The sequence below is a fragment of the Mya arenaria genome, chromosome 2 (genome assembly GCF_026914265.1).
Source record: "Mya arenaria isolate MELC-2E11 chromosome 2, ASM2691426v1".
Taxonomy (NCBI): domain Eukaryota; kingdom Metazoa; phylum Mollusca; class Bivalvia; order Myida; family Myidae; genus Mya; species Mya arenaria.
This window is the reverse complement of record NC_069123.1, coordinates 10,788,613-10,799,576: the sequence shown is the minus strand read 5'-3', so window position 1 is coordinate 10,799,576 and position 10,964 is coordinate 10,788,613.

Genomic DNA, 10,964 nt, shown 5'->3' with positions numbered 1-10,964 from the left:
TTGCAGACATGCTTCAAATACACAAAAAGACTAAAAGAAATACAGCTATTTTACAAGCTCGTCTCATCAAAACACATTATTCAACAAAAAGTATCTTAACTGGTGCAGATTGCCATAGTGGTTAAGTGTTCAGAGTTTCATGCAAATATTATCTATTATCTATTTCAATCATGTTACGGTATACATTGGAGTATACACTTTATGTAGCATTCTGTGTTTAAACATGAGCCAGTCAAAGTAAAAATAAATGTATTCAGAAATATCAAAAGATTCGCTTAATTTCTATAAAAAGATAGTATGAAGGTTTACATGATCAACCATGGTAGTGTGTGTTTTTTATATTATCATAAGTTTGAATAAATGTATCATTTAAATTTTCCTATATAATTCAAAAGTGTTTTAATCTTTAGAGGAAACATGTACAACTGGATATACATCATAGTTGAAACTGTATAAAAATATATCTATATTTAGAAAATCTAATGCTACTGTAATGGCTTTTAAATGCAAAGTCAAATTTAAATAAATATAAGAAATTTCATTTCAAATAATGAAGGTTACACACAAATGCCTCACTGCCTTTTTAACAGTTTAAAGTCTTATGTTGTGTTTGGATATGCAATGAATTTCATGTTCTGTGTCAATATATATGTAGTTATCTGCTAGGTCTGGTATCTCCAGTGTATGTAGGTATAAAGTACTGTTCTGACAAAGTCTCCTAAAACACACTGGAACCATTAAGGTGAGTATCTTGAAGACTGACTGTGAGCATATTCTAGATGTTTGAAACCTTGTGATTTCTCAGTGTCCTGAAAAGACAAAAAGTTATAAAATATTATTTAATACAGCACAATATTATACATTTATGAAACCTTTTAATGCTTAAACTACAACTAACACATAATTTACATTCACATTTTTCAACTGAAATAGTTTGCATATTTTATGAAAATTATTGATTTTTTAAAAAAAAATAAGAAGGGTATTTAAGAAAACATGAAAAACACCATTCTGGTCACATTTTATTTCTTGTTTAATGTTCATATAATGTAAATAACAATTATGTTATACAAGTTAACTGCTCAGTAAGATGCCCAACATTGTATCAATATAAAAATGTATCTTATTGTATTATTCATAAAATTGGTTTATATCCTATTGCATTTTATCATTTCCTACCTACTTTTACATTTCCCTCCATTGCCAGCTTGAAGCATTCCTGATAGTTTTCTATCACCAGCCTGAAATAATTAACTAAAACAAATATCTAACAAGCAAAACAACTAAAAAAATGAAAACATAGAATATCAATAAGCATCTGTACATAGCCTGTGCATTAACTGCAGGTACATAATATGGTTTTGCAGTTTAGTTTCTACATTAGTCCTTATGACAATGTGTTCATATGTTGAATATACCTTCATTATTATCCATAAAACCAACATTATAATTTAATTCCCTTTTCCATACCATTATCTAACCAGAGGTCAATGAAGAACACAGCATTTTCCACCAAGACCATGACACTTCTGTTGTCAATTTTCATTTCAGTTTTTATTGTACACTTGGCATCAAATGGTATGACTGAAAAAGACAAGATTTAACCTTTGTCAGTTGAAAACTCACATATGTGATGTACATATACTACAAAGTTCTACATAAACCATATGATACTCTACTAAAACAAGTTTCAATTACAAGTAAAGGTGAAACAAAATGATTACATTGTCACCTGATAGTGTCCATGGTATTAAAGTGCCAATAATCAACTTATTTGTTGTGACAGTGTTGTTTACATTACTGTACAGTATATTTACATATTTAGCATAAGTTTTAGATGTGTAAAAATAAGAAAAATAATTATGTTATATTATGACATGATAAAATGGTAACACGGTTTAATAATTCACTGACTACATGCCACAAAGACCGGTAATATTACAACAAAATATGTACAGGCATTTATTTATCCGAATTAAAAACCATCCGAAATAGAAGAATTTCAAGAAAATGTTTTACATGACATATTAAACAGCAATGAAACCAAATTAAATTCTACATCATATTCCATGTTTTAGATGTACACAATATCAGCACATTAACTAAAATTAACAAAAAACTTACATCTTCTACAGTTAAAATCCTTTTTTGACAGAACGGCGGAAATAGAACATTTTCGTACTGTTTTCAGCTATTTTTAGACATAGTTGGAAAATTCCACACAAGCGAACATGCTACACGCATTATTAAACTCTCAAATGTTGATAAAAAGTAAAAATATACTTTGATATGGAGAAAATCTTTATCCGCCATCTTGATCGTTAAGTTAATGAGTGCCTCTTACCGGTCGTAGGTTTACGAGCAAAATTAACGATAAAGCAGGTGCACGTTGCGTCTCTGAAACGGTGACGATCGGTAATTATGGTCGTACTACCAAAATCAGCTAACGATCGCCTTAACGATCGTCTCTGAAACGCACCCCAGATGTTTAGAAATGACTGTTACAGATGTAAGGAAATGGTTGTAAGTTATGTTTGGAAAGGACTGTAACTGATGTTGGGAGAGGACTGTAACATATGTTAGGAAAGGGCTGTAACAGATGTAAAGCAATGGCTGCAACTTATGTTCGTAAAGGACTGTGACTGTTGTTGGGTAAGGGCTGGAGCTGATATTGGGAAAGAAATGTAACTGATGTTGGGAAAGGACTGTAACATATGTTAGGAAAGGGCTGTAACAGATGTAAAGCAATGGCTGCAACTTATGTTGGTAAAGGACTATGACTGTTGTTTGGTAAGGGCTGGAGCTGATATTGGGAAAGGAATGTAACTGATGTCAGAAATGGACTGTAACAGATGTTGGGAAAGGGCTGTAGCTAATGTTTGGAGAGTAACTAATGTTGGGAAAGGACTGTAACAGATGTTGGGAAAGGGCTGTAAAAGATGTTGGGAAATGGCTGTAACTGATGTTAGGAAAGACCGTAACAGATGTTTGGAAAGGACTGTAACTGATGATGGGAAAGGACTGTAACTTATGTTGGGAAGGGTTTGTAACATATATTGGGAAATGGTTGTAAATTAAGTTGGGAAAGGACTGTAGCTGATGCTTGGAAATGGATGTAACAGATGTTGGGAAAGTGCTGTAACTGATGTTGGGGAAGGAATGTATCTGATGTTGTAAATTGGCTATAACTGATGTTGGGAAAGGACTTTAACTGTTGTTTGGAAAGGTCTGTAACTGATGTTTGTAATGGGCTGTAACGAATGTTGAGAAATGACTGTAACAGATGTTGGGGAAGGACTTTAACAGATGTTGGGAATGGGGTATAACAGATGTTGGGAAATGGCTGTAATTTATGTTGTGAAATGACTGTAACTTATGTTGGGAAAGGGCTGTAACAGATGTTAAGAAATGACTGTAACTTATGCTAGAAAATGACTGTAACAGATGTTAGGAAATGTCTGAAACTTATGTTGGGAAAGGGCTGTAACTCATGTTGGAAAATGACTGTAACTGATGTTAGGAAATGGCTGGAACTTATGTTGGGAAAGGGCTGTAACAGATATTAGGAAACGACTGTAACGTATGTTGAGAAATGACGGTAACTGATGTTGGGAAAGGTCTGTAACAGATGTTAGGAAATGGCTGTAACTGATATTGGGAAAGGACTGTAACTGATGTTAGGAAATGTCTGTAACTTATCTTGGGAATGATTGTAACATATGTTACGACATGGCTGTAACGTATGTTGGGAAATGACTGTAACTTATGTTAGGAAATGGCTGTAAATTATGTTGTGAAAGGGCTGTAATAGATGTTTGGAAATGATTGTAACTTATGTTGGGAAAGGGCTGTAACAGATGTTAGGAAATGGTTGTAACTTATGTTGGATAATGAACGTAACTGATGTTAGGAAATGGCTGGAACTTTTGTTGGGAAAGGGCTGTAACAGATGTTTTGAAATGACTGTAACTTATGTTGAGAAATGATTGTAACTGATGTAGGGAAAGGGCTGTAACAGATGTTAGGAAATGGCTGTAACAGATGTTGGAAAATGACTGTATCTGATGTAAGGAAATGGCTGAAACTTATGTTGGGAAAGGGCTGTAACAGATGTTTGGAAATGACTGTAACTTATGTTGGGAAAGGGCTGTAACAGATGTTAGGAAATCACTGTAACTTATGTTGGGAAATGACTGTAGCTGATGTTAGGAAAAGGCTCTAACTGATGTTGGGAAATGGCTGTAACTGATGTTTGGAAAGGGCTGTAACTGATGTTGGGAAAGGACTGTAACTGATGTTGGTAAAGGACTGTAACTTATGTTGGGAAAGGGCTATAACTGATTTTAAACGATGTTACATAGCTCAGTTTCTTTTTCTCTGTTGTGTCATTTATCATATATTTTGTACTTGTATAGTCAAGGAATACACTATGATTATTTTAACAAATACTGTCACTGTGGGTTAATGATGTCACTGTAGACGAATTAAGTCTCTGTGTACGAGTTACCGGGTAACCTTTTACATCTACAATACACCAGAAAGGTTTGCCCTACTTTCATATAGTTGAATATTCTTGTAAAACCTCTCATCAACTGTCCAATAATTAGCTAAAACGCTTTATGTAAAGTTCATTAAAAATGTAATTCAAATGTTGTTAAACTAGTTTAATTCCTACAAAAACATATAAGTAGAGATGCACTTGTCAAAAATGTCACTTTATAACTTGTCTAGTCGACTTTTAACAAACCGACTAGCTTTATGATCGCATCATCAGTAAAGACTTCCATAATTTTATAATTATGATAAGTATCAATAATTATTACTATGTATATGGATATTTATCTAACATTGTTAATGCTAAGTTAGAAAAATCATTTTCAGATGAAGCTGTTTGAGAATCATAAAATCACTGGGTGCCAGTGCGCGCCTTCAAATATCAATCCTGGTGACCATTTCTCATAGAATACACTATATTGACCGTTTTCATCAAACTTTTACGGGGATGGACAATGGTTTTGGTCATTAGACCATTTGGCCACACAACTCTCACACGGAGTCAAACGATCTGAGAATATCTTCGTTTTTCTATGTTATGGACCGGAAAAGCATCAAGCAAAAGGCAAATGGCAAAAGGCATGTCGTTCAGGCTTTTCGTAGAAATATTATGCAAATAAGAATACCCATATGAGAACTGCACGCAATTTGTGATTTTCAGCTCACTTAATAGAGGGAAGGAAAACTTCGTCGTAGTCTCTTAACATTGGCAAACCATTTCAAATACAAAGCTAACGTTTAAAAAAACATGTTTAAGGAATTGTTTGAAGGTCTGTAATTCCAATTCAATTCGTGTTGTGTTTCGTTTTGCATATAAATTAAGGACATAACTTTAGACCTGATTAAACACACATTCGTTTAATCACCACAGACGTCTGCAACACGATGTTGAAGATATTTTTTAATTGATTTAGTATTGATTATGTTCAAAACAACAAATAAAGCTCGATTGTCATGAAAGGTCAATGCGTCTGTTAAAGTTTGGGCCAGTCAAAGAAATATATTGTCAAATGTATCTGGATCTTATAAAAAATGTCCATTTCATTTCAATTAGACTGGTTTGATGCAAGTATCCGTCAGTTCTTCGCATAAAATGAAATATTACAAACCGAATTGGATGGCCAAATGACACATTAACTATTAATGCATATCGATTGTGACTTACTAATGCTTTTATCTTCATTCGTGCCTTTTTAAAGTCGCTCTTCTCAAAGAATTCGCTAGCAATGATATCAGTCACCTAAATTAAATGCGTTTCTGAAAGCAATGCCGCAGGGTACATTGGCCGTTCTTAACCCGATCTCTTTTATAATTTATATTTTATCAGCTTTTCAAAGGCGGCTTATGGTAAAACCAACGTCTAATTGTCTTTCCATACAATCTGATATAAACTGTGATATATGTTTTTAGAAAGAAAAGTTACGAAGACCAACTTAGACGTGGCAAACTAATGTCAATGGATTTGAAATACACATAATATTCTTTGAAATTACATGAAGGATTGTGTTCTTAAGCAAAGGCCCCATCTTTACAACTGCAAAGTTACAAAATTGATTTCGCTGAACATTATCGATAGGCTACATTTCAACAATTTAGACCAAACAAGACTAGAAAACAGCGCTCTTAAAACAGACTGAGTAAGGTGCTGTGCAAATTTTACCTGCGTTCAATAATAAGATATGAAACTATCCAGCACTTCTGCACTACACACTTCAGTAATCAGACATGAAATATTGGCTTGGCTAGACGTATAGCATCAATCTCTTATTGAACTAAACTATATAACAACATTCTTGAACTATAGAGCGATGTCGGAAGACCAATCACATTTTCGTACTCTTCCTAAGATAACCCAGACAGAATCTCGTTAGCCTGCAAAAACATGGAACGTTTACTCAGTGGGTTTTTATTGTGTTTACTGTCGGAATAAACATTCCGTATACTTAGACAGGAGTCTATTCCATAAGAGTCTAATTATCTCTTAAATGTTAAAGAAAGAGATGCAAAACGGAAATAAGGTTAATGTCTTAATGAATAGATGCCATCTTTAAAAAACCCGCGACAAATGGCAATATTTTCGAGTAGGTGTGTAAATTACGTCCCAGCGGCGATTAAAATGTGTACAACAGAATTATAAATGCTTTGCGGAATACTTCTGAAGAACATATGACAGTTATTAAAATTTTAAAAATGTATCTGTTCCGAAATCTCTATGTTTATTTGTGCATAAGGCTTAAGGATTCAAATTCTTTGTATCAAATAATCATGTGAGACTAAAAGAGACACGAACGCCCATGCATAATACCATAAAACATTGGCCAAGGTGTTGATGTTCAATAGTCGAGGTAGGACAGGACATAAGGACACCGGCACAAAGAGTGCCATCATTCTCCAGCCCGGCGTCGTTTCACGCATTCTAAAGCAGCTTCTTCTCAAGCTGGAAATGGAGTTCCGCGACGTTAAACATATATTCTAGCCGCTGATAAACTGTTGTCGTACGTATAAGCAACCGGAAAACAAGTCCGCAATATAAGTGCATTAAGAGTTCCGCGTCTTTAAACTTCCTATCAAGATACTGTTCTCCTTGTTACTACATTTTAAACGTTTACTACGGAAGAGCACTAGTTAAGGTCTTCGGTATCGCAGCATTTGAGGGAAAATTGTTTCTTCTTTGCAATGCTTTATATGCGATGTTTCCGGTTTCTCTGGTGATGCGACACTAATTGTCGCGGCCACAGCTATTCCAAAAGAGAAACAAAAAGTGCATATACTCATAAATCGTTCTTTCTAGTCAACTTAACAGAAACACGGGGACGTTTGTGTAACTCGTTCGTCATGGGTTGTTGAAATGTATGTGCCATTGAAGTCCTCGGAGAACAATTTTATTTCAAGGAATGCTATGTTTCGTCTCAATGTCATATTTTGTTTTTATCTCTTGGCGTAAATCCATATAATCGTTCTAGAACATCCGAATATCTTTATTTATTTGTTATTTGTTTTTTCATAAAACCCGGCGTCTCAATTAACTGCGAACCGACTTGTCAATCCGGGAGAAAATTATTCATTTGCGAGATATCATCGTAATCTGTAAATAGGTTTGTGTGCATGCAAATACAGATTTTGTTAAAGGTATCAACATTATCGCTAGAATTATCAAATGTTATGAGGGGTTTCTTATTTAGAGTGGTATTTGCACATTGAGTAAAAAGGGACATTACTTGTCGTTGCTACAACATCACATTTACCTACGTCTTCCGTCCAAAATTTGCAACAATTCATCATTTTGGTCTACCACAAAACGACGAAATGAGCATCGAGCGTAGTTTTTGACCTGAACAGAAAAATACTGTTTAAAATAGGAGTTGATATAGATGTTATAAAATAATATTGTCCCATATTACATACGGCGTACTTGCAGGACTTCTTCTTTAGGAATGTTGTCCTTTCATTACTGGAACTTTACTTCTTTAAGCATCGATGTTCTTTGACAACTAGTAATTTCATTATATAATCATTGTGGTTTTGTCATACTTTATATCGCAAGCAGTGGTGTTCTTTCATAACTTGTGGTTTATTATGCAAGCAATGCTGTTGCTTTAATCACTTGTTCTTTACTTGTTAAAGCAATGTAGTTCTGTCCTTACTATTTCTTTTTTTATGTAAACACTGTTGTTCTGTCATAACGTGTTCATTACTGCTGTAAGCAATTCGGTTTTGTCATAACTGAATGAAATGTATCCAAAGCTGTTGTTTGACAATTAGGACTTTAATTATGAAAGCAATTCTACACAATATTCGGTTTGTCTACACCACTGCTTTTGTTCTGTTGTTAAGAGTTGCACTACAAGTGTGTTGTATGAGTCATCATTTGACTTGATCTTCTATCGCTATGACGATCAGACAAGTTCACGGCCTAAAACAAGTTTTCTTTATAGACATTCTGGCGGACGAGAAAATGTTTAAGCATTAAAAAACAATTGTTGACCAGATTGTCATGAAAAAACATCATTTTCCACGAAATATTGTCTACTGTCGGAATTGGAAAGGTTAAAGTTTTTCCTGGAATGAAACTTCGATAAGAATGCAGATGCCAGTATATTTAATAAGCGAGATCAATAGGGAATTGCTCTTGTTCAATCTAGTTACGTTAACAATCTTCACCTGTCTAAGTACAGCTAAAACAAATTGGTAATAACGCTTGATTGAAGATTCCAGCAGAGAAATCCCCGTTAAAGCACAAACATGTCCAAGGACTCCAGCCGATCTTTTTTTATTCCCATAGTTATGACAAGTACTTCTTGCAATGGTAATGTAGAAAAGCAGCACTGTATATCTTTCTAAATTATATCATGGAACAAGTTTGTCTAAAGGCCACGGTTTGAAAATGTTTGGCAATGGTTCCTTCGAACAAAATATAACAATAATCAGAACACAAAAATAACACAATTAATTAATCATGTCATAACAGGCAATTGTAACCGTTAAGTATATTATTATTTTATACGATTGTTGCACGGAAAAATCAACCAAAAATGACGTATTTTGTTAGATTAAGGGTTTCTGTACACCCTTTAAGAATTCAGACAGGAAGGTATGCTCGTATTAATTTACCTCGCAATGAGCGTTATTGCTTATGTTGTAATACTAACGATATAGAAGATGAATACCACTTTATTTGCATTTGCCGTTGTTATACTCAATTACGAAAAAAGTACATTAAACGTTTGTATTATGTTAATCCATCTGTATATAAGTTCCATAATATGCTTACTTCAACTGATAGGTTGGAGGTTATAAATGTTTGTAAATATATGAAAGAGGCATTTGTTATTAGAAATACATTAATTAACATTGTGACTTAACTTTATGCAGTTTTTGTTTTTTTCCTCACTGCCTATGTTAAAAATTGATCTATATACTATTTATTACTCATACATATTAGGTTTGATTGAATGATTTTATTTAATTAGTTCTTTTGATCTATAGTCTATTTATCATTCATAAATATTAGTTTTACTGTTTGAAGTCATGGAAATTATTTCTTTTGAAAACTATAATGTTTAGACACATGGCATTGATTTGTGTATACTATTATGTATTAAGACGATATACTATTGTATAAGTCTAATAAACTGTCTGTTCTGTTCTGTTCTGTTCTATAATATAATGATCGTTTCCCTGCTCTAAAAATATCATACGAGTAAGGTCAAATAACACGTAGAAGATGATATTTAAATTTATTACTGTACCTTATTTTGGGACGTTTCTTTTTTCACTTGTAAAAAATAACTCCTTTATTGAAATTGTAACAGAAACATCGTATTGTCCTTAACAACACGGTAGAAAAACAGTTACGTCACCCAAATCCCTCTTGAATGAAAGTTTACCCTCACATTGAGGGAGGCACTTGTTATAATTTTAATAAGCAGGTTCTGGCAACAGAAACCTTTACATAACTAGTATATATTTGGAATTCATGGTGATATACAGTATGAGGGCGGCAACTAAAATCTGCTCGTCGAATATCACATGAGCCATGTCAAATAACACATACTTGGTTATTGATAAACAATAAACCTTGGATATGCATCGAGCATCTTTTTGGATGCAGAAACGTTATTGTTGCTCCTCATATATTATCAAGTGATGTTCTTCAATTCTTCTGCATAATTATATTTGAATAAGTAACCGTTTGATATTTGAAGGTGCATGTTGACAGTTTTGAAGGTTTCATAAAAGCTAATATAGATGCACAGTACTTTGCCTTCAAACAAACAAAATCTCAACCATTAATAATTCTACAACCTCTTACATTCCTGAACGATATTTTACTCGGTCGGTTCTCCAAAAGAGAGTTGATAGTTTTCAAGGTTTATCCATAAAATGCAAGATACGAGGCAGATACCTGAAAAAAAGACACGAAGAATTTATAATATACCAGAAATTGTTTATAAACTCACACAAATCCAAAACTAAATTATCTAAACTATAACAAATGTCATTGAACTAGGCTATTATTTCGTTGAATAAGTTTAAAAAAATTGTGAAATCCTACTTCGCAAAACTGTAACATAGGTAAGTCCTATCAACTAATAAGTGCGAAATAAGCAGCCTTTTTTCATAATAGCGCAAATAGCACCATAAAAATGGCAATCATTTTAATGTCGAGGAAGACCAACGGATAATGACTAATAGAATACACAAAAAGTTTCAAAATAAACGCGCACTGAATCAAAATCAATACATGTAATTTATGTTGATGACTTTATTGAGTGTCAGCGTAAAATCTAAACATATTTACGAAGGATCCATGAGCATGCATTTTCTATCTTTAGATGTAAATATTAATTTATAATTACATGACCTTATCCAGAAAACGTAGCAAGCCTTTCAACACTTTAAGCCCTTTG